The sequence below is a fragment of the Mirounga leonina genome, unplaced genomic scaffold (assembly GCF_011800145.1).
Source record: "Mirounga leonina isolate KUSES-001 unplaced genomic scaffold, KU_Mleo_1.0 Mir_152, whole genome shotgun sequence".
NCBI classification, from domain to species: domain Eukaryota; kingdom Metazoa; phylum Chordata; class Mammalia; order Carnivora; family Phocidae; genus Mirounga; species Mirounga leonina.
Genome location: NW_023270380.1, coordinates 2114674 through 2135335, shown reverse-complemented (window position 1 = coordinate 2135335; position 20662 = coordinate 2114674). Strand labels below are relative to the sequence as shown.

General features: G+C 44.0%; 1 long non-coding RNA gene across 1 annotated transcript in view; it reads right to left on the bottom strand.

Annotated features, from left to right (window-relative positions):
* Positions 1-5019: 5019 nt before the first annotated feature.
* LOC118012900 overlaps positions 5020-20662 on the bottom strand; it is a 21859-nt gene continuing 6216 nt past the window's right edge. Inside the window, exons 3-4 of the long non-coding RNA XR_004679854.1 lie at positions 5761-5880; positions 5020-5101 (exon numbers count right to left, since the gene is read on the bottom strand). This is a non-coding gene — a long non-coding RNA (uncharacterized LOC118012900). The remainder of the gene's footprint in view (positions 5102-5760; positions 5881-20662) is intronic.

Below are 20662 nucleotides of genomic sequence, written 5' to 3'. Positions count from 1 at the left end.
GCGGCCTGATTGGGTCTGCAGCTTTCAACCAAGGACCCTCAACTAAAGCCCTTATTGCGATCAAATCTTATCCAGAGCCCAATATATATATAAAAGAGATGGCGCCAGTGGGGGGCTCTGTTGAAGCAAAGGAGGTTCTGTCAGCTCCAAGTGTCTGCTTGGGTGCCTTTGAGGGGTTCCCGGGCAAGCAGTTTGAAAACCACTGCGGTAGGCAGTGACTCTGCCATCGCGGGGAATGGGGTCCCAGGTCGTTACTGGGCCCCTTCTGGCCTCCAAGCCACAGGAGCAGACATGAGGGTAACAAGTGAGGGTGACAACATGAGCGTCACCAAGGGGGCAAAAAGGAAGGTCTTTCTGGGGCCTTCCAGTCCCACCCGCCGCAGCCCTACCTGCACATCCCACTCGCGTGAACCCGCAGGCCCGGACGTCCTCTGGTTTGGCTCGGCAGTAAGTCAGCTGTAAGACACCCGGAGACAGTATTCTCGCTCTACCGGGGTAACCTTGACCCTTAGCATCCTGCCACCATCAGAGCCCCAGCTTCTGTGCCAGGTGGGGCAATCATATTGGGCTCGAGGCTCTTCCTAACTTACCTGGGCTGATACCTACCAGACACCACTAGACTCTCCTGGCAAGCACTCCCCTAGCCCGAGATGTGTACACGCTGGCTGTATACACAGGGGCTAAGCCAGCCAGACGGGTTTCCCTGGGATGGCTGGGGGGGCTGGGCGGGGCGGGGGTCTCCCTGGTGTTTGTGCACTTTGACCCTGATCCTTGGTGAGGCGCTCACGGTACCCTTGGGTTCAGGTGCATGATGGTGGCTCGAAGCCTTTCACACGATACTCAGCTAGACTCACCTCCCGGCACGGTGGCTTCCGCCGTCAGATGAGATTTCCACGGTCCCACTGGCGGCAAGTGGCTGCTGAGGACCCTGACCCAGGACCCTGAATTTTAAGGAGCAGCTTTTCAAGCCAAGTTCCTCCAGGAAAACCACCCCCGTCCCTGAGGTGTACCATTTGTAATAGCGTTTTTAGCAGCTGGTGGTGATAAGTTTGCTTTCTCCGCCATCTGTTTCTTGCCCCCCGGCCCCCTCCCCTTTCCTGGCTGCCTCCGGAAGGCCTGGGAGTGTTTTCCCTCCCTCTGGAGCTGTTCTCTTTGTTCTTAGGCACAATAGTTGACCCACAGCCTTTCCTCCCAGGTCCCCTCCCCATCTCTTGTGGGACTTCCTCCAGGAGCAAGGTCTGCCTTTGCAGGTCTTCAGGGAGCTTGGGTGGGGCAGCCCCTGGGGCGTTTTCTCCTGCCTCCGGTCCTTTGCCTTGTTAAGGAACAGATGATCACGGACGGAGGAAGGGAGACTCTCCTACAATCCCTAAAGGCGGTGCTGAGAAAGGCAGACAGGCCTGGGCTCAACCAGAAGAAATCATTTGACCTTAGACATCAGTTAAGGGCATTAGCTCAGATTAGAGCAGAACACCATCCAGGACAGTCGCTGGTACAGAATGTAGAGAGAGGGTGGTCCGAGCTGAAGAAGGGGGCCACTTGATAAACATGCCTTAGCAGCCACTCCCTCCAACTCCCTTGCTCCTTACTGATCCATGGGTGAATGATTCCTGTGACTTTGGGTGGGCCGAGGCCAGATCACATTCCAACCCCGCTCTGGGAGACCCCCCACCTCTGACCCATCTATGGGCAAGATGGGGGTTTATAGATAATGCAGCAAGATGCTGAGATGGGAACTGTAGCTTGTGTCTTTTGATAGGCATGTTAAAGATAGTCCCTATTTATTTATTCACTTTCTAAAGATTTATTTATTTTGAGAGAGAGCATAAGCAGGAGGGGCAGAGAATCTCAAGCAGCCTCCCCACTCACTGTGAGCCCGACGTGGGGCTCGATCTCATGACCCTGAGATCACGACCTGAGCAGAACCCAAGAATCAGACATTTAACTGACTGAGCCACCCAGGCGCCCCTAAAAATAGTCCCTGTTTAAAGAGAAGGGACGAGGGCGAGGGGGAGGAGGAGAAAAGAAGGAGGAAAAGAAGAAAAAGGAAAACAGTCAAAATTACAATCCCTATAGAGGAGAAAATAAATTATAACTGAGAGAACCAAACCTGCATACATCTTTTCCAAAATCAGCCCACTAGATTTTCCTGTGGGAAACAAATTCAGAGAGAAGAGCTAGCCGATTAAAATTCCTTCCTGCTTCCTTCTGAAAGGGCTTTAATCTTAACCACGGCTGTCGGCTGACGATAAACAGGGATCTCTTTCAGCAAAGTCTGATTAGAGAAATTGCATCTTTTTCAAATGGACAGGGCCAGCAGGGAACATCCTGCACCCTTCCTTACCTGCTACCCTGACCTCACCCCTCACCTGTCTCGGATGACTGCCTTCCCCTGCCACCAACGATTGCTTGTCAAAGGCACCCAGAGATTGGGCCAAGTTACCAAGTGTTGACCAAAGAACGGTCAGGCAGAAGGCAAAAAGTATTTGCAGACCCATCTGCTTTTATTTTCAGCCTTTGCATAGATGGAGTTTCAGGTTACCGTTTCCTGCTCTCTGAAAGCAGCTTTGTCTGTTTTCTGGGCTGAAGCGTCGCATTTGTAACAATCACACAAGCGTGCAAAGCTAGGGTGGCATCCCACTTGAATGGCTCACACCACGGAAACACTGCGGGCCAGAATTCTTCACCTAGATCCAGCCATTTATTGGTTTTGTAGTCATGTAGAGAGAAAATAACCTTTTTTTTTTTTTTTTTAGGTGTATTTGTCTGCTGGGGCTGCCATAACAAGTGCCACGGACAGAGCCACTTAAGCAACAGGAGTTTATTTCTTGGTGGATCTGGAGACTAGAAGTCCGAGATCAAGGTGTTGGCCGTGTTGGTTTCTCCTGAGGCCTCTCTCCTTGGCTCGTAGCTGGCTGTCTTCTTCCTGAGTCTTCCCATGGTCTGTGTGTCTGCGCCCAGATCTCCTCTTCTCATAAGGACACTGGTCATATTGGATTAGTGCTCATCCCAAAGACCTCATTTAAATTTAATTACTTTAAAGACCTTTCTCCAAATACTGTCACATTCTTACATATGAAGGGTTAGGACTTCAACATATGAATTTTGGAGGGATTCAAATCAGCCCACAACATTTGGTAAAAATTGTACTGTTCTTTGGACTTCCGCCCTTTCTGATGTAAAGAATATTCCAGAGTGCTGGGAAAAAAAAACCCACTTGACCACCTCTGTCTATGCCACTTGAGGACTCTGGCTTGTTCAATGGGAACTTGTTATCTTACGTACTGTATTATGGGAAACTCTGTCTGTGGTAGACCATGAAATACATTTTCTCTTCTGATGCCTACTGAGTGACCTCATACAACTTCATAAATTAATGCACAGAAGTGATGAATAAAGGATAAATAGATCCCTTAAGCACTTAAGACTTCTGTCAACAGAAATGCATGGAGAAGACCATGTGATGTGCTTCTGGGTCAGAGGTGGCCATTTATGGGTCTGAATCGAATGTCTTTGAGCAGCACATTCTCCCACATCAGGGGCTGTTAATTTTGGTTCCTTCTTGATGAGGCCCTTCTATTTATTATGAGAACTTACAAACAAAGGCCTTAAGTTCGAGTCATATAAGGTGCGATTATTCATTATGACATAAGAATTTCTTGTGTGGCCCACTCTATGAAGTAAGAAATTTGTAATCTCATTGAAGAAAACACAACGTGCCTCCCATCTGCAGATACTAATGGAAGATCAATCCCTTAGACCACTGTCTAGGAAGTCAACAACCCTAAATACTTCCACCTCGATGACAGGGCCCATGTTTGTCACCAGCTTTCTCTTCTCAAGCTACATCCCCCACCTGGCTTCACCTTCCACACCCAAGCTTACAGTTCCCTCCTCTACGTCTCTAGCTGGTGTCTCCCTTCTGAGCTTAGACCCTGGAGACAGAATTCTGAGTACTACACTTTCTACACTTTAAACTTAATTTCCCTACACGTAACTTGAACTCCACTTGACCCAAACAGAAACCATTACCTTGCACTAAATCCTGCTCCTCCTTCTCTCTAATCCCTGCTGGTCAAATGGCACCATTATCAATCCAGCTGCCCTCCCATTCGATTTACCAATTCCTGCATATTCTACTTCCTTAGGACCTCTCTAGGACACCTCAGTCTCTCCTTCCTCATTCCTACCATCCTGGACTCTGCCTGCAAGTGTTCCCCCATGGAGTCCTGAAAAACTAATGGGTGCAGGGTAAGATCATGGTGAATATCATGGATGAAAGAGAAACAGTAACATGATTTGGGCTCCAGAAGGTCTAGATTCAAATTTCAGTACTTGCCACTTAATAACTGTGACTTTGGGCAAGGTGCTCAGTCTCTACAAGTCTCGGTTTTCTCATCTGTAAAATAGGGAAAATGCCTAACTTTGGGGTGTTATTAAGTAACTTAAATAAGATAACACATATAAAGTAGTTAGTACAGTGCCTGGAATATAGTACTCAGACATCTGATCATCTAATTGCTCTGATTACAATATTTCATTGACCTTCAATTTCCTTGGTGTGGCACACCTGGTCAGCTCTCTTATCTCTCTGATCCCGTCTCTTGACCCTGCTCATCCAACCTTCTTCCTTTCCACCATGCTGAACTCTCTGGCACTTCCAGATGAGCCAGGCTTTCTCTGCTCACTGTTCCTTTATGTAAGCAAAATGCTCCCACCACCTGACCTCATGCCTCCTCCTTCTCTCTTTCTCACCTTCTCCATCTTTACAATCCAGCTTAGGACTCATCCTTCCAGGAAACCTCTGGTTCCTCCAGAGGTCTCCTCCTATTTCTAGAGCTTCCTTCTATCATAGCACTGATCACACTCAACTGCATTCTTTTGTTTACTTACCTCTTTCCCTTTTCTTACGAAAACTAATTTTATGCTTTGTATCGCTAATTCCTAGGTACTGAGCCTTATATATGACAGGCATTCAGTATATGTTGAATGAATGAATGAATGATAATAGCCAACATTTATTTAGCCTTTATTATGTGTCAGGGTAATATTGGCTCTGATTTCTCTTTGTTGAGCTTCACAAATACTGAGTTTGTTTTGTTTCCTGTAAGTAAAAACAAAAACAAAAACAAAAAACCTTTTTAGAAGTAATCTTTGGTTATCTGATCAGCTTTGGAAAAACCTTAACCTTGGTGGAAATCTGCCTTATCACTAATAATGCTGCTATTTGTCTCTTTCATGTTTATTACATGTCTATAAGAAGAAAATTCAAAGGGAGGATATGCCCCAATAAGTCAATTTCTCAAGCCAGCCCTGGGGACTGAGAAATTCAGAGGTTTTCATCTTAGGTCAGCATTCTTTGGACAAACTGTCCTTGGTCACTCATCAAAATCTTATGAAATGAAACTCGAAAACATTATGCCAAGTGAAAGACATCAGACACAAAAGATCATATATATTGTATGATTCCATTTACATGAAATGTCCAGACTAGACACATGCACAGAGACAGAAGGTAAATTAATGGTTGCCTAGGGCTGGGAGTGGAGACAGGAAGTGACTGCAAATGGACAAGGAGTTACTTTTTGGAGTGATGAAATGTTCTACAATTGGATTGCATAGAGGCCTGTGCAATTCTGCAAATTTACTAAAACCTATCAAATTGTACATTTACGATGGATAGATTTTATAATATCTAATCTACACCAGCGACAATAACGCTGTTTAAAAAAAAATCCTTATGAGAACTTTCCCCAGTCTTACCTTGTTTTCTCCATGACAGTCTGGTTCTGGGACAGATCTCCTCTCCAAATCTTCCACCCTCTGGGAACTGCAAGTCCACTGGGTTCATGGTTTTATAGCTCGGCCAGTCGCTTGGGGAAGCTATGACACAGACGTGTAAGTGGTACTTTGGACCAACTGTTCCAGGACTCTACTGGACTCCATCTATGTGTCCATCTCCTTTAGGCCATATCTGTATTTATGCTATAACTCACATTCGTGTACTTAGCTTTCTAAATGGCATCGCTTCACCAAAGATAAGTGAGCATTACAGTAGCTACTTTAGGGAACTTCTGATAGCCACAGAATCATTTGAGAGTTACCTTAGAACAAAAAGGAAACATTTCCAAATATCCAGTGTTCTGCTTTTTTTTTTTATTGGTATGAGAGAGCATCTGAAAGAAATTTTTGTTTTTTTTAGAGAGAGAGAGAGAGAGAGAGCACGAGAGCGGGGGGGGAGGGGCAGAGTGAGAGAGAGGGAGAATCTTTTTTTGTTTTTGAATCTAGATAGGATTCTGATTTTTATTTTTATTTTTTTCTACAATGCTCTTTGATTTTTAAGCATAGAAAAAGTGAAATATACATTTTGTAATGAATCCAATATTATAACAGTGAATAACTTTCCGTTTATATTTATTATAATAATTTGTTTAAAGATCAGACAAGTCATAATCATTATTGGAGTTTTAAAAGTCACAGTAATCATTTTTCCCTCCTCTAGAAAATATTTTTATACCCAAAATGAATATATGTGACTGAATATACGAAATGATTCTCTTGTTACATTTTAGAAGTAAGTAATAATAATAATATTTTCTTGGTTACTAAATTGATGATTTTTTTAAGATTTTATTTATTTATTTTTCAGAGAGAGAGTGGGAGAGAGAGCACAAGCAGTGGAACTGGCGGGCAGAGGGAGAAGCAGGCTCCCCACTGAGCAAGAAGCCCGATGCTGGACTCTATCCCATGACCCTGGGATCATGACCTGAGCCAAAGGCAGGTGCTTAACGGACTGAGCCACCCAGGCATTCCTAAATTGGTGATTAATAAAAGAAACTATAACACCATTTGCCCAATTATTTTTTAAGTTTTTTTTTTTAATTTAAATTAACATATAATGTATTATTGGTTTCAGAGGTAAAGGTCAGTGATTCATCAGTCTTATATAATACCCAGTGCTCATTGCATCACGTGCCGTCCTTAATGTGAGAAGGAGAATCTTAAGCAGGGTCCATACTCAACACTCGCAGAGCCTGACACAGGGCTCGACTTCATGACCCTGAGATCTTGACCTGAGCTGAAATCAAGAGTTGGATGCCCAACCAACTGAGCCACCCAGGTGCCCCGAAATTTGGGTTTTAAAACTGCTTCCTTAAAATATTCTTTGGCCACAGCAAAGAAAAATGTGAAAAATATAAAACTGTGTCTCTCTTTTGAATCCCCTAATCACCACTCAAATGGAATAGCCTTTATTCTTACTATTCCTCTCTCCATTCTGTTCTCCATCCCCCTCTGCCCCTCCTTCTCCCCTGATTGGCCTGCTTCCCTCCCTCCTGAACCACCAGAAACTTTAAAGTTCAGTTATCTTTTCACGTTAAATCTTCCTCGACACAGAGAAAATCCTTTACGCCTGGTTTTAAGCCCTGTTCTTTGCCTGAGCTGAGAGCCATTGTCAAAGTCTTTCCAAAGCCTTTGGAGAAATTAGACAGGATGGAGGGAAATTTACAGAGGAGTTTAGAATAGTCTCCGGACATGTAATCTACGCCTCGCAGGTCTATCCCAGTCTGTTCATATGTTAGTAGGAACCTCCATGGCAAAAACGATTGGGTTGCAAAGGCCAGTATGAGAAGACCTGTGTGGCTTAAGATGGTGGAGGAGACCAGAGGGATTTAGACAAGTTGTAGATGTTGGCCAAGCTCTTTTGGAAGCTATCCCCAGATCTTTCCTGTGAAAACACATCGGGCTCTGAGTCAGTCCTTAGGCGAAGAGAGGACGAGCCCCTTGGCGACTGCAACAACAGGCTCTTTCACACCGTTAGGCAGCATTTGGAAGTAGATCCGTCAGCAGATGTGACTCCAGCTCTCTCCTCACTTTCGGAAATGGCCTTAATCCAGAAATAGGGGATTTAATATACAAGCAAAAGCTAGAGTGGGAAAGAGCCCGTTGCCAGACCTCCAGGTCCTTGCTGAACGCTTTAAAAGAAACAGTAAGGCTCAGAATAGATTCATGAATTTACAAAAGTCAGATGGTGGGTATCCCTGAATAATCCTCAGACATTCCCAAGGCCAGTAACAGTTGTCCTCGGACCTTTAACCTAGGAGCAGTCCTTCCTCCTCCTGACACAGCAGCACTAACTTGATGGGGAGGGGTTTACTGAGCCAGTATACAAACAGTAGGTTCACTGTTCTCCTGAAACTCTCTTCCTTGAAATCCCTGAAAACGCCCCTATTCACAGTGAGACCACAGCTAATTTGCACGTTGATTTACTCTTACTCTGGTATCTGAATCCACATTGGTCAAGGAGATACAAAAAAATGTTTCGATACAGGCAGGATTTGGGGGCAAAAATGGTAAGGTTGAGAGTAATTTATCTACGTCTCTATCCAAACTCTGCAGTATTCTGTTAAACCAGAAGCTCAAGAAGGACGAAACCCCATTGTTGAAGGCCTCACAAAGAAAATACTTGTCAGGGCGCCTGGGTGGCTCAGTTGGTTAAGCGACTGCCTTCGGCTCAGGTCATGATCCTGGAGTCCCGGGATCGAGTCCCGCATCGGGCTCCCTGCTCGGCAGGGAGCCTGCTTTTCCCTCTGACCCTCCCCCCTCTCATGTGCTCTCTCTCTCTCATTCTCTCTGTCTCAAATAAATGAATAAAATCTTTAAAAAAAAAAAAAAAGAAAAAAGAAAATACTTGTCATCCGTGGCTTGTACCAGTCCATGTAACACTCCTACCTTTCCGGTCGAAAAGTCCAATGAGCAAAGATATAGACGTATTCAGGACTTGAGGACCACAAATGGGATAGACATTCCTTGCCTTGCTGTAGTACCAAACCCAAATCCAATTTCATATCGCCGTCTCCTGTGGGCCACATATTTAACAGCTGCTGAGGGGCATCTGCTTCCCTCAGTGTCCCTTTAGATCAAAGCAGTCAAAAGCCATTTACATGCCCCTGGGGAATTAACAGTATGCCTGGACAGTATGCCTCCTCCTTTTCAATCATCTCCAACCAGGGCTCTAAGGACTCTCCACTTCCCTGTGATTCTACGCTAACCCAATATACGATGAGCTTTGGCTGTGTTCTAAAGATGAGGTGAGATCCAAGGCTGATTCCAGCTACCTCTCTGTTCCACCCTCCTCAGAAAGGACATAGGTTTCCAAAGAGAAGTTACAATTTTGTCAAAGTCACGTTCATTTCCTAGGACATGCTTTATCCTGAGGAGGCAAATCCCTTAACTTCTGACATACTCCAGCACCTTCAAAACTTTCCCAGGCCAGTAACTAAGAGACAATTAACGGGATTCCTGGGTCTCACTGCTTGCCACAGACAATGGCTTCCAGCCCCTCTGGAATCACCACGCCCCTAAATGACTTAACCAAGATAACGGAATCTCTCCCGGGGAGGATAAACATGAACGGGCCTTTCATGAGTTCAGATAGCCCTTCAACAATCCCCCACCTTGGCCTTCCTAATTATCATAAACCTGTCTACATATCTGTATATGAGATTCAACTTCATGGGGATCATGAGACACCAAGAACTTACTACAGTCTCTCTTGATCCAGTGACTGACCCATTTTACATTCTCATCAGCAATGTTTGAGGGCTCCAATTTCTCTACATTTTTGCCAACACTTGTCATTGTCTGCTTTTTTTTTTTAAAGATTTTATTTATTTAGGGCGCCTGGGTGGCTCAGTTGGTTAAGCCACTGCCTTCGGCTCGGGTCATGATCCTGGGGTCCCGGGATCGAGTCCCGCATTGGGCTCCCTGCTCGGCGGGGAGTCTGCTTCTCCCTCTGACCCTCCCCCTTCTCATGCTCTCTCTTTCTCTCATTCTCTCTCTCAAATAAATAAATAAAATCTTTTTAAAAAATTTTATTTATTTGACAGAGAGAGACACAGCGAGAGAGGGAACACAAGCAGGGGGAGTGGGAGAGGGAGAAGCAGGCTCCCCACTGAGTAGGGAGCCCGATGTGGGGCTCGATCCCAGGACCCCGGGGTCATGACCTGAGCCGAAGGCAGACGCCTGACGACTGAGCCACCAGGCGCCCCCCCAGCACCATTTGTTAAGGAGACTGTTCTTTCTTTGTTGAACAGTCTTGGCACCCTTGTGGAAAAATCAATTGACCGTGAACATGAGGGTTTATTTCTGCATTCTCCATTCTGTTTCATTGGTCTCTATGTCTTTCTTTACGCGTTTAGTGGAGCTTTGTAGTAGATTTTACAATTGGGAAGCATGTCTCCAGGTTTGTTCTGCCAACCTGGTTTTAGGGTCTCCTTTAAATTTGATGGTTTCCCCTGCTGGACGATCTTTGTTACTCATTGAAAATATACAACATTTCTCCTATGAAATCCTGTTTCTTCCTCCCTTACATATTTCTATTCATCATTGTAATACATAGGACCCCGGTACTCTTCTACTGCAGAAGAAGGGGAAATTCATAACTATCTAACTTCTGTTCATGAATGGATTTATCAGAAACTTTAGAAAAATGCAGACTTGGGGTGCCTGCGTGGCTCAGTCAGTTAAGCGTCTGCCTTGGGCTCAGGTTATGATCTCAGGGTCCTGGGATCAAGCCCCGTGTCAGGCTCCATGCTCAGCAGGGAGTCTGCATCTCCTTCTCCCTTTGCCCCTCCCCCTGCTTGTGCTCTCTCTCTCTCTCTCTGTGTCAAGTAAATAAATAAGTAAAATCTTTTTTTAAAAAAAATGCAGACTTAATCTTATTGGTTGATGGGCCATATCCTCAGACTGAAGCAGGAAATTATCCTGTAACACACTCACTTTACCTCTGGAACATGGTCTCTTGTCAGTGGCAAAATCTGCCCAGATGGTAGAATTCCCTGTGCTCACCAGGGCTTTCCAGGTAGCTTGAGATAAGAGGGCTAATATACACATGGAGAGTAAATATGCATTTTGGGTAGTCCATAATTTTAGAATGCTTTGGGAACAGAGCCCTCTACCCTCAACAGAAACCTTGATGAGATTTGAATTGCATTTAAATAAAAAAATTAAAATTAAAAAAAAAAAGGGTAGACTCACTGAGGAATCAGGTTTAAAAAAACCCAACAGATTTGAGAAAGAGAATTCTATATTCTTCTTAGATTTACAAAAAGATGATTTATTTATTTATTTTTAAAAGATTTTATTTATTTATTTGAGAGAGATAGCAAGAGAGAACACAAGGCGGGGCAGTGAGGGGGAGTGTTGTGGCGGGCAGAGGGAGAAGCAGGCTCCCCACTGAGCAGGGAGCCTGACACGGGGCTCCATCCTGGGACCCTGGGATCATGACCTGAGCCGAAGGCAGACGCTTAACTGACTGAGCCACCCAAGCACCCCCAAAATGACAATTTAAATTTCAGGTGTCCCCCTCCCCCATTTCCTTAGGTGCATCCTGAAATGATCCCAGTGTAATTCTTGATCTGGGCCACCTTGCTCTCTCACCCATTGGAAATCTACTTGGTCAGCGTGTGGCATGTAAATTACGATGTCCTCTTAAAATCTACTACCCAAAAGTGAAATGAAATCCAACCTCTTCCTTTGACTCAAGGAAAGATGACTTCTTCTGAATGCATTTCTCTTTGTTTTCCCAAAAGGTTTCTCTTACCTATTTAAGCCTAAAAAAAGTTTATTTGCTGTTACGGTTGAACTGTTTTCGTGGCCTGTTTCTCACTTTGTTGGAAAAGCTAAGTGAAGACTGGGAGCAGTTCCTTGGGAAGTGTAGCTCCCAGAGCCTAGAAGCATCTACAGTCAGAATATCTGAGCCCAGATCTGGCTTCCTGCCCATTAAGCCATGTCCTCAGGCAAACCACTTAATTTCATCCATAAAATGCGGATAATATGCACCCTGACTGCTTAATCGGTTGTTGTGATGACCAAATGAGATAATGTATGAGAAAGTGTTCATTAAAAAGTACAAAGAGTGGTTATCTGTGAGTGGTGGGATTATAGGACAACTTTCTTTTCTTCCAAATGTTTTCTTCTATAGGTTATATCATTTATACTTTAAAAAATAACATTTAATTTTATTTAACTTGTATTAGATGTTATATATTTTAAAAAAGAAAGGATGTCATGCTGCACAAATAGAAATTAAAATTAATCTTCTTTTGATGTTGCTCTAATTTTATACATTTTCCTAATAAAATGCATAAACTGCTAACTAAGTTTCAAACCGATGGGATCAGGGTGTCTCTGGGGGATCTAAGCATGTAGAAAAATAGTGAAGCTGTATATTTAAACATTAAGAAAAATAGAAATAGGGGGCGCCTGGCTAGCTCACTGGGTGGAGTGTGCAGCTCTTGATCTCAGGGTTGTACGATCCAGCCCCATATTGGGCATAGAGTTTCCTTAAAAAAAAATTTAAAAATGAAGAAAAAAAAAGAAAGAAAGAAAAATAGGAGTTTTCATGGTCCTAAGAGAAGAAAGCCAATTCTTGGAAATTTGGTTAATTAATTAATTAATTAATTTTTTTTTAAAGATTTTATTTATTTATTTGAGAGAGAGAGAATGAGAGAGAGCAAGCACATGAGAAGGGGGAGGGTCAGAGGGAGAAGCAGACTCCCTGCCGAGCAGGGAGCCCGATGCGGGACTCGATCCCGTGACTCCAGGATCATGACCTGAGCCGAAGGCAGTCGCCTAACCAACTGAGCCACCCAGGCGCCCAATTTGGTTAATTTAAATAAGACAAATGACTTTACCTAGACCTAGTAGAGTCCTACAACTAAGAAGTGAGCCTCTGGTTTCTGAGCCGGCTACGTAGTGTCATGCGGGTCTCTCCCCTCCAGCCGGTGGGAACGCAGCGTCTCCTGGCCCTGTGGCAGCTCTGACAATTGCTCAGCAGACAGCTCCTCCGTAGTGGTTCCCTGGTGTCACACCCCATGCATGCACAGCTAGGTGTTCAGCCGACTTCCAGGTAGCCCCATGTAGATTTCGGGACCACTCTGCACGGCCCTCTGAAAACATCCGGTTCCTAGGGTTCATTCAGTTTTCTAACTGTTTAGGGCTGGACGTGACCCCCAGGCACCAGTGACCCCCCTATGGCCTCGGTCAGAAGTCCTCCAACAAATTTTCTGAAGCTACAGCCTTCATATCCTAAAAGAGATTGCTCCTGTTCTAGATTAGAAATTCAGCGAGTGCAGAACTGACACGTAAGGTTCTTTGTATCTCTTATAAAACCTGTGGGAGTTACAGAGCCAAATCGAGGGGACGATTCATTCAACAAAGAATTATCGAATGCCCACTACATGTCAGGTTTTCATTTGGCCCTGGGGATACAGTAGAGAACAAGTTATCAAAGTCCCTGCTTCCTGATAAAAATCAGTAGTGGCCTAGTGCGTACAATTTAAGGGATAAAGAAAAGTCCCACTAGTCACTAAAGCATCTCTTCCCCATTCTACCTGCCTTGACATCACCTTTCCTTCTTATCTGCTTTGAATTTCCCACCTTTAGGATTGACTCTACAAATCTTTTTTTTTTTTAAGGGTTTTTTTTTTTTTTTTAAGATTCTATTTATTTGACAGAGAGAGATAGAGAGAAAGAGAGAGCACAAGCAGGGGGAGCAGGAGGGACAAGGAGAAGCAGGCTTCCCGCTAAGCAGGGAGCCCCACGTGGGGCTCGATCCCAGGACCCCAGGATCATGACCTGAGCTGAAGGCAGACGCCTAACCGACTGAGCCACCCAGGCATCCCCTGATTCTACAAATTTTTTCCCACTAGCTACTGAGTGCTTTGCACCATGCTGGATGCTGGGGATGATTCAAATAAGTGGAGCAAAGGACAACTTATACCACCAAGCAGCTTAAAACTGGTAGCAGAGATGAGGCTTATATACAAGCAATTAATAAATTCAACTCTCCCGGGTCACTTGTTTCCCCAGGAGCAGTAGTTAACAAGATAAACTGACGCCCAGAGGTACAGCATCTCTGCAATGCTCCTCCAGCAGGTTCCAAGGATAAGGGAAGCAGTGAGAGGTCTTCTGCTTCATAGTTTTGCCTGGAGTCCATCTTGGGAGGGGCAGGAAGAGGGACTGCTTTCTCGACCTCCAGGCCCATATATTTACCTGCCACTGGACTTCTGATTGGAAGTGGAAATGGATTCCTCCATTACCTCAAAACTCAATATGTATCCAACTGACTTCTTCGTTGTGTCCTTAACGTTCCTTCTCTCTGAAAGAAACAGCACCATTCACCCTGCTGCTGGAAATGGAACTCCAGGCTCACCCTTGACCTCTTCTCTCTCTTCTCTCAGACCTGATCATTGATATCTCTCCACCCTCCCGAGTAAGCTTCATGATTAAGTCTCACCTGCCTTGTGCTCGGCTGTATCCCCCATAGAATAGGTGCTCAAGAGATGGCTACCTAGTTACCGAATGAATGAATGAATGGAGCCTCCCTGCTATTACTTTGGTCTAGGCCCCCATGATTTCAGATGAAGTGCTACGATAGTCTAACTAGGTTCAAGGATGGCAAATAAAAAACACTTGAATCCGCTGCCTACAACTCTGCCAAAAGGATCTTTCCAAAATACACTCGGTTTTTGTTATTCATGATATTCTACCAAGTTGCCAGAGACACTGAATTAGTGAATGCAGAATCATTACTTCTAAGGGGAGACACGGGATGAGGTTCCTGAGAGCCTCTGGTCACATTTCCATCAACCCATTAATGCATAACCTGGCTTTGTGGGTGTTTCAGTTTAAAGACGCCTTACTTGATATATATCGCTGGTTCGTTGACACTGAACTCCCAGCCACCAGCACGGCGACTCCTGCTAACACAGTCAGAGTCTCCATACAGCACATCACAGCCTTCCTGCACCGAGAAGCACTAGCCAGTACTTTGGCACTAAGCTTGGGGGCCATTTTAAACAATGGAATCACAAACGGAAAGCACAAGAAATGCAAAAACTGTGACACGAAATAGCCCACAGAAAGGACCCTTGTTTACAGCGTGAGCTGAAACAAGAAGGCAGAGTGTGTCACCTTGTTTGACCACAGCTGGGAACGTGTGCATGGGGAGACTCAAAACTTTCACCTCTTTGTACATATCCACCAATGACCGTGAAAGTGCTGCAAATATTGATTTTGAGGTCACAAGTAAATTTCAGCAAGTAGGCAAATCACAAATCCAGTATCTACAAACACAGAACCCGTGAATAATGAGGATGGACCCTAACACTGGATCCTGTCACCCCCCCTGCCTGAGCCTTCAGTGACTTACCATTGCCCCCAGCCAACTGGGCTTCATTTACTCCCACTTCAATCCGAGGACCAAGTATTTCTATTTCACTTCTGAGCTTTGGGCTGGCCTCCCGTGCTTCTTGAGGGGAGAAACCATTTGCTTATATTCTCATCACATAAACACAGTGGCTAGCACCTGGTAAGTATAGATATCTAGGATAGATGACAGATAAGCCATTATTTAGAAAGTTATTTTCAATTTCCTATTAGTAAATTTGCCTTCAGTGAGCGCATAAATCCATTTAACCAGTTAAGTTAAACTCTGGTACTAAACTTCCCAGCAGAAGGATAAGAAAAGGACCACACCGCTCTTTGCCATTCAGTTTGGTTAACTTGCAGAGTTGAATAAAGCCCAGTTCGTTTTCACTCTGCCTCTCTGGACACTGATGACTTTGTCTAAACTCTGTCTGATGCTCCGATTCTATTTACACGCCAATTCCCCTTTGCTCTTTGTGCGGATTCCAGGCCAATGGGTGCTGGGAGTTTTCAGTCTTCCGCCACTCTGTCCAGTGAATTTTAACCCCATTATTTGATATTCATTTGAACACTGAGCAATGCCAAGTGGGGAAAATCCACGATTTGGCGTTTCAGTTAAGCTGTTATCTGCAAGGAAATGCTCCAACCAAAGTGTTCTTGGAAATGCTGGCTGTTATTAAGGGAGCTTCTGAAAGGCTTGTTTCAAGTTGAATCTTGTCAACTGAACAGCGTTTATTGTGTGTGACCGTCCCAGTGACCACGATCGTTATTCTCTCAACTCTCATTTATTCAGGATGAAAAAGAAAGCGTGTGTATGTAGCCTCTGAGGATAATTTTCAACTATACACAGCCAGTCATCAAATCCTATGGGTTTTGGTTTTGGTTTCGATTTGGGGGTTTTGGGGGGGGTTATTTTTTTGTTTTTTGGGGGGTTTTTTGGCTATTATTACTTTTTAATTTTTTTATTAAAAAATTTTTTTTTAAGTTGGGGTTTTAAAAAAAATATTTTATTTATTTATTTGACAGAGAGAGACACAGCAAGAGAGGGAACAAAAGCAGGGGGAGTGGGAGAGGGAGAAGCAGGCTTCCCGCGAAGCAGGGAGCCCGATGCAGGGCTCGATCCCAGGACCCCGGGATCATGACCTGAGCTGAAGGCTGACACCTAACGACTCAGCCACCCAGGCGCCCCATTATTACTTTTTTTAAATCACATCTCTTATGCCTGTCTCCTCTCTATCCTCACAGCCAGACCCTTGGTCTAGGGGCCAGCTTTTACTCCTGCATGGACCAAAACCTTAGCTTCTTAATTGCTCTTTCCTTGTTTTAGTGGCTCGGCTCCTCCCCTCTGCCACCAGTCCATTCTGTAGTTCTGCCTTGTCAGTACTCAAAACCAGATTTCGCTCTCTTCCTTTCTCCACCGTCTTGGTGTGTGCGGTCAGCTCTGTTCCCTGGGGCTGCTCACAGGACTTTCAGGATCATGAGATTCGTGGCCAACAAACAAAAACGAAACAGTCCCGTTCTCCCATGGGTTCAAACGAAAACAGAATCAGGTCCAATTCCAAGGAGAAGAACTGCACTGGGTCTATAAGGAATCCCTCATGAGATGCACACGTATCTGTGCCATATCCAGGTCACTAGCATCTTATCATGTCAAGCTGAAAACATCACCATCTCTGGACAGTTGGCCATGTTTTCTTAGGAAAATGATTTTTCTCTTTGTTTCTATGCTTCTGCACTGGTAGTTTGGTTCAGTAATAAATATGGGAGACCTTTTGGTGGAAAAACAGCCCACAGAGTTCAGTATTCCCACACTAGCAATATCTATGCTTCCTCTCTGCTGAAAAGCAAGTCCAAGAGCACCATCCCAGGCTTCACGGCCAGTGATCCCACCTGGTCTCTGCAGGGTCCTCGGCTCCATTACTTGCTCTGTTCAGATCTTCTCCCGCACTCTTGCTCACAGGCCCACAGTCCATCTTGCAGTGTGGCTCATGGTGTCCCCTGTGCCAGAAAGCCTGTCTCCTTAGAGGTCCAGCGAATTTCAACTCCCTCTCCTTGGTCATTCTCTAGTGATGGTCCCCGTTTGTGAACTCCTGGAGTCTATAGCACTCTGATTTGATATTTATATTAATCAATAATGCTTGTTATTGTTTTGAACCTTTTCATATATGTATATCTGAATTGTAAGCCCTTCGGAGTCCAAGACATACTTTAGGCCAGTGCTGTCCAATAGAAATATAATGTGAGGGGCGCCTGAATGGTTCAGTTGGTTAAGCATCTGACTCTTGATTTCGGCTCAGGTCATGATCTCAGGGTTGTGAGATCGAGCCCCATATCAGGCTCCGTGCTGGGTGTGGGGTCTGCTTAAGATTCTCTCTCCTTGGGGCGCCTGGGTGGCTCAGTTGGTTGAGCGACTGCCTTTGGCTCAGGTCATGATCCTGGAGTCCTGGGATCGAGTCCCGCATCGGGCTCCCTGCTCGGCAGGGAGTCTGCTTCTCCCTCTGACCCTCCTCCCTCTCATGCTCTCTGTCTCTCATTCTCTGTCTCTCAAATAAATAAATAAAATCTTAAAAAAAAAAAAAGATTCTCTCTCCTTTTCCCTCTGCCCCTCCCTCCCCCCAAGAAAAAGAAATATAATGTGAGCCACAAATGCAAACCTCGTATGCAAGTACAAATTTTCTAGTAGCCACATAATAAAATAAATAGGTGAAATTAATTTTAATGAGGTATTTTATTTAACCAAATATATCCAGAATATTATTTTATAACATGCAATCAGCATGAACAATTGTTAAGGAGATACCTTAAATTCTTTATCCCGTACTGTCTTTGGAATCCCAGTGTGTATATTTTATACCTCCAGCACATCTCAATTTGGACTAGCCACATTTCAAGTTATCAGTAGCTCTCTGGGGCGAGGGGCTCTCATATCGGACAGCTCGATTTTAAGCGTTATTAGTCCTTGATATCTCAGACGGTTGAGTGACAGTAAAACATACACAAAGAATGTGAGTCCACAGATTGCTGTCACACTGGAGGAGGGACTCTGGCACAAGTCTCTGTCCTTGACCCTGTTCTGTTTATCACTTCCATTGATGACATGGATAGCGCACTGGTTAAGAACAGCCACTCTGCCGGGTGCCTGGGGGGCTCAGTTAAGCATCCAACTCTTGATTTCTGGTCAGGGCATGATCTCAAGGTCGTGAGATCGAGCCCCGCATCAGACTCCATGCTGGGTGTGAAGCCCTCTCCCACTCCCCCTCCCCTCCGCCCGTGTCTCTCTCTGCCTCTCTAAAAGAAAAAGAACAGCCACTCTGCAATGAGCATATAGTTAGCAATCCTGTACTGTATCCTTAAACATTTCAGATGAGCACTGAGTAATGTATAGAGTTGTTGAATCATTATATTGTACAAATGAAACTAATATAACACTGTGTGTTAATTATACTTTAAAAAAAAAGAGGGCGAATTTCATGTTATGTGCTTTTTTTTTTATCACAACTTAAAAAAAAAAAAGAACACTTGCTCTGAGTCAGAGAGAGCTTAATTTCAAATCTTGGCTCTACCACTAAATACATGTGTGAATGGGAACAAGTTAATTTTCTTTTCTTAACTTTGGTTTCATCACCCATAAATGGGGATAATTACACCAACCTCAACGGACTGTTCTGAAGAGTAAATTAGATACTGCTGTAAAATGCTTATCCCAGTACACAGAACATATTAAGCCCTTAAAAATATTAGGTTTAACCACCATTATTATTACCATAAATGGTATATTTATTAATTTGGCAGATGAGGTAATTCTGGGAAAGCTAGGTCTTTGAGTTAGAGTAAAAAATCAAGATTCAAAAGGCTTTTCCCAGGTTCAATAGGTTGAATAAAATAAGATGAAATCTAATATAGATAAGTTGAAGTATTGCATTTAAGTTAAAAAACCCAGCTCCAGAAAAATAAACTTTCAGATTAACTGTAGCTCATGCAAAAAGTCATGTGATTATTCATTGACTAAGTATAGCTAAGAATAAAATTATGTTTTTTTTTAAAGATTTTATTTGAGAGAGAGAAAGAGAGAGCAAGAGAGCACAAGCAGGGGGAGCGACAGAATAAGAGGGAGAAAGAGAATCTCAAGCTCCACATCCAGCGCAGAGCCCGACGTGGGGCTCAATCTCACCAGCCTGAGATCATGGCCTGAGCTGAAACCAAGAGCTGGACACTTAACCAACTGTACCACTCAGGTGCCCCAAGCATAAAATTATAACCAACTTTTTATTTTATTAACTATTTCACCTAAAATGTAAACAGTACAAAAGGTTATAAAGTAAAAGGTTAAAACTCTCCCTCTCAGAATCCCCCTTTCCCACTCCTGCTTTGGTACATGTCCGTCCTTTGGTACACGTCCTATGCCTAAATAAATATATTGATTTATCTTTTTTTTTAATGCGAACACTTATGGGGACAGGCTGTTATTCTCTTTGAAACTTATTTGAAAAGGAGTTAAAATTTAAGTTGAGCTGAAGTTCACTATTTTTCAGAAATGTGTTGTGTCAACTCCAACTTTGATTTTAAGCTTCAAAAGAAGTAGGCTAACAGTAACATGAAGGAAACACTCCAAAGCTATTTAGACCTTGTCCAACACATCTGGAATTTTTCACTCACATATGGACACTACCTTTTAAGAAAAACACAAACTGTCCTGGGTCTGGCAGTGAGCGATTAAGGGGGCACAGTAGTTCAAAACTGTATCTTCACAGAGGCCCAGCTGTAGGACCTAGGAATGTTATCCCCAAAGAAGGGCTATCTCAGAGGAATGTGCTAGCTGTTAAATGGGAGGAAAAATAGCCATTCAGATGACCTCAGAGAGCAGGGCATACCTGGGGTTCTAACAGTTGGAAGGCATATTTTGACTCAGTAAGGACTTTGGTGGAGATTAAGTAAAATAATGTGGGAAAGGAGCCTTTTAAATTAGACGCCACCAGAGAGGAATATTATTTCTAAAAATTAGGAAAGTCTTGGGGCGCCTGGGTGGCTCAGTTGGTTAAGCATCTGCCTTCGGCCCAGGTCGTGATCCCAGGGTCCTGGGATCGAGCCCCACATCGGGCTCCCTGCTCAGTGGGGAGCCTGCTTCTCCCTCTCCCTTTGCCTGTTGCTTGTGTTCCCTCTCTCACTGTGTCTCTCTCTGTCAAATAAATAAATAAAATCTTTAAAAAAAAAATTAGAAAGGTCTGAAGTTTGAATGTGTAACCAAGTATAGCCCCCCAATTATTTCAGATTTTAAGGACAAGCTGGTACCCCATTAAGGAACATAATTGCCATGTTCTTCAAAGTATTTCATTCATTGTCTCAGAGTAACTTATTTGTATCTTTGAGCCTGGCTCATTGCCTAGCACAAAGTAGATTAAAGTAGAAGAAAGGAAGGAAGGAAGGAAGGAAGGAAGGAAGGAAGGAAGGAAGGAAG